General features: G+C 31.7%; 1 long non-coding RNA gene across 1 annotated transcript; it reads left to right on the top strand.

Moving 5' to 3' along the window:
* The first annotated feature begins 2,869 nt into the window (after positions 1–2,869).
* LOC142241687 (uncharacterized) lies at positions 2,870–3,951 on the top strand. Its single transcript, XR_012723761.1, has 3 exons — positions 2,870–3,187; positions 3,253–3,566; positions 3,631–3,951. It is a non-coding gene; the product is annotated as an uncharacterized LOC142241687 (long non-coding RNA).
* Positions 3,952–4,544: the final 593 nt, after the last annotated feature.

Genomic DNA, 4,544 nt, shown 5'->3' with positions numbered 1-4,544 from the left:
AATGTGCCCGAAACACATTTTGTTTATATCGGAACATATGAAAAACATATTTTTCTAACAGTGTAGAAATCTTCTACTTTAGTTCATTTAAGGTAAGGTGACATCCGTGCAACAGAATTTTCTTTTATGCGAAGATACCCATTTTACAGTGGATTCTAATAATTCTAAAGCCAAAACGCCTTCTTTAAAAAATTTATGGAATTGTGTTCAAAAACGTCCTCAATGCCAAGCATCTTTGTGCTCAAGACAATTTTTTTACAGGTAAAAACATGTCATTGAGAAACCGGCCATTAGATTAAAAACTTTCTTGGGCAGTGCCAATTCGAACTTGTATCTATTTCACTTTTCTAAATTAAAAAAACATAAATTCAATAAAGATTCTTTAATTTGGAAGATATCCACTAATAATAACAATTGGTGGTATTATTAGCGGTTTAGTTTTATGAATTTATAATAGCGTAAATGACATATATTGAAAACTCATGCAAATCTAATCACAAATATTTGCATCCAAGAACATAAGAATAATGCTGACAAACTAGCTACAAATATCAAATTCAAAACCGGTTTTGCATCTATTAAACATTTAATTCCATAAACGCTGCACTTTACTATTTCAAGTCAATTTATAACTATACGAGGGTGATCCGATAAGTACATAGTATGCAAACACCAGTCCCCAAAATTAAACGTCGGATGGGACAGTCTTCATCTTTTTCATTTCTTTCTTTGTATATAACGGTATACTCTCTATAGAAACGTATTAAACGTGGGTCATATTTTGTGAATCGCAGAAATCGGTTTCCATCAAAATGGCTCAGAAACTTGAGCAAACGTGTCACTCATCGCGCCGATAGGGCAGTGTCTATCAGGTGCCATGAGTATAATGAGTGTGAAAGACGTCGAATCGGATTGATTAATTAGAAACAAATGAACCAACGGACTCGAGTCGAACAAATCTGACTCGACTTCACAGCCCCGATTTTGAGAACTAGGGTTAATTTATTAATTTATGTACGTGAGGAAACTGAAAAAGATATCAAATGCATTACAATACCTCAGTCACTTAAATTAAGTACATATTGATTAAACCTTCCGTACACATTAACCAAACGCTCTGCCCTGCACAATTTACCCACCCAAAAACAAAGTTATCCGCTATCATAACCGGTGAAAGCTGTCTATCAGTCTCTTAATTGTAATCAAGATACTGTCTCAATAATCGAGCTATCGTGCTAAAATTTGACACAGATTTGACAACTACCGGATCATTAATTAGTGAAACAACTTTTGTTATTGTAAAAAAAAATATGAAGAAGATTTTCGTGTGTTAATAAAATATCGAGTTTTTAAGGTAAACTCTAAACTTGAAGCTAACACTTGATCCGCACGCAACGAAGGAATACGATCGCTTCAAATATGCTTCAAGACCATAATGTTTATCGCAACCATGTTTATTTTCTCGGAAATTTGACGAGAAAAAATATTTTTTCTACAAACAGGTCCCATGTTCTCTGCGAATAAGTAATATATTATGCTTATGAAACATGTTTGGGGTGATCATATTCCTTCTCACTGCAAATGACACCTTAATATGAAAACTTGGAATGAGGTTATGACATGAATATAGTTTCAGTATTGTCTGATGCGTATATCCCGAACTACGTCATCTGTTGTCAATACCGCATTACTAATTTGCGCACCCAATAATATTTATATTTTCTATTAAATCTGTTATTAACTATTCATACAGTTTATTGAATACGCATTGAATAAACAGTATAATTGTATTTACATTTAAAAGATTTAAATGTAATTATCAATATTTACGATTACAATTAGGGTTTTTTTCGGGAACGGGATCCCGGGAATTCGCTATTTTTTTCGCTCCCGATTTCCCGGGATTTTTTTCTTTACAACATTTTATATAAAATGGAGGGATAAATACTACAAAAAACATTACTATACCCACCACCATAGAATGGTGACGGGGGTATAAGTTTGTCATTCCGTTTGTAACACATCGAAATATCGATTTCCGACTATATAAAGTATATATATTCTTGATCAGGGATAAATTCTAAGACGATATGACCATGTCCGTCTGTCTGTCTTTTGTAATCACGCTACAGTCTTCAATAATGAAGCAATCGTGCAATTTGCCTGAAATTTTAAATCTAGAGGTATTTTATGACCATAAAGAGGTGTGCCAAAAATGGTGAGTATCGGTCCATGTTTTGGTATAGCCCCCATATAGACCGATATCCCGATTTTACTTCTTGGGCTTATAGAAACCGTAGTTATTACCCACTTTGCTTGAAATTGGAAATCTAGAGGTATTTTATGACCATAAAGAGGTGTGCCAAAAATGGTGAGTATCGGCCCTTGTTTTGGTATAGCCCCCATATAGACCGATATCCCGATTTTTTTTAAAAGAAGGTTGCTCTTTCTAATTTATTATCGTCACACGCAAAAAAATAATTCTTTCCTCCCAAGCGAAATTTTAGACAAACAAAGTTCGTTTCTCATTTGCTTTCGCTGTAACGAAGTTTATTTGTTATTTGGAAGAAAAGTATATACTTTATGTGATAAACGTTTATTCTTTTCCAGGATGTAAAAACAATTTCATAAAGACTAACTCAAGAAACCAATCTTTCCTTGCGAATTGCATTTTCCCCTCACATCTTTATCACTTCCACGAGGTTTTTTAGTTCTTGGCACCTTGTTCTGTAATACAAACAATGTAGAAGAAATTATTCGATTTTATAAATTTTTTATATTTTACCTTTCGCCATGCAATTTGTAAGCCACACTATCCACTGAGCTATGTAGCTGTTATTGACATCAATAGACACCCAATAAACACAGGATGAGCGTTTTTCAAATGCAACACCTTTTCAGTTTGAGGGTAAATATAATTTTCAACATAAATTCAACTTGACTTGAAACAGCTCATCTTCAATACATCTTCAAATTATTTGCGAATTACAACCAATTTGGCAAAATGTTGACGAAAACTTCGAAAATGTGTTGAAGATAATTGAAGAAACTTTGACAAAACACTACCCTGAAATGCAACGAAAAAACCACATGGTTTTCAATACTACTTTGAACAACAAAGTTCGTGGAAGAAATACAAAAATGTGGAAATTTTTTAATAATTAATTGAAATTGCTTATAATAATTGGTAAGTAAAACTAAAACACGAAATGAAAACTTTAAGGAAGTCACTTAACTCAAATCTCTTTGCAGACAACTAAAATATTTGGATGCTGATTCTTGGACACATTAAGAGGCTGGCCGATGAAAAATGATAGTGGCTTATCGAGAAGAGAAAGTTTCCATAAATCAAAGTGCAACCAAAAAAACTCATCACATCGATAGTTTAATTTACATTGCATCATCGGTTTAATTTGTTATTTTGTGAATTGAAATTGCTGGAAATTTATTCCAATTATCTGGTCATCAAGTTCCTGAAAATTGCCAGTATTTTAATAACAATTTTGTAACACCAACGTTCTTGAGGAAATCACGAAGTACGTGGTCAGTTGGAAGAAATAAAATTGGTACGCCAAAATAAAAAGTGAAATAAAAACATAATGGAAATCACAAAACTCGATTGTTTTGCAGAAAACGAAAATCATTGGATGGTATATTCTTGAAAGATGTTGGCCGATGAAAAACCGATGAAGGAAACAACAAAGAAAAGTTTTCAGAAAACTTACAAAGTGCAACCAATTAAAACAAAGTGCAACAATTCCTATATCAAGAACTTCTGGATGAAAATGTGCATTACATCAATTTACATCCCGTCATCAGTTTGATATTTTGTGATTTCCTCTTGCTGGAATCTATTCTAACACACAAGCCAGCAAGTTCCTCGATAGTAATTATTTCAAATTGCCAGCATATTAATTAATAGTTATTTGACACCAACATAATGGAGGAAATGGAATTATACATGTAAAAATGTTTAAGATATTTAAAGTTGTATTCATAGTTTTATTTATTAATACGTTTAATAAGATAATTACATTTTGGTTGGTATTATATTATTATTTTTATATATTATTAATGTTATTTTTAAGATTATTATATTTGTTAACGAAAAAAATAATAAAATTAACAAAATCCCTAGAAATTTAGTATTGACTTTCAGTTAGAACTAGGATTGACTTTCATACAAATTGTGGTTTGAAAGTATTCGCAACAATGCTAATTTTTTATTTTTCTCACATTGAAAACTGTTTGAGAAATTATTGAGTAGCGATGCATTTAAATTTGAGGATTACAATTGAGAAATTATTGCTATTGTGTTGAATTTTACTGTTGAGGGTAATGTCTGTTTTTTGTTGAGAACGCGATTTTCTCAACAATTTCTCAACTTGAATATTACCCTAATCCTTTGAAAAAATGTTTGAAAAATTATTGAATTTTAGTATTTTTCAAACGTTTGTGTTTATTGGGCAATTATAGTTATAACTTCTATTTATATAGCATAGTTTGCGAACGATTTTTTTGGTGATAAAAGTTTAAAATTTTCG

This window comes from Haematobia irritans, chromosome 1 (genome assembly GCF_050003625.1).
Source record: "Haematobia irritans isolate KBUSLIRL chromosome 1, ASM5000362v1, whole genome shotgun sequence".
Taxonomy (NCBI): Eukaryota; Metazoa; Arthropoda; class Insecta; order Diptera; family Muscidae; genus Haematobia; species Haematobia irritans.
This window is presented reverse-complemented; position numbering and strand designations above follow the sequence as displayed.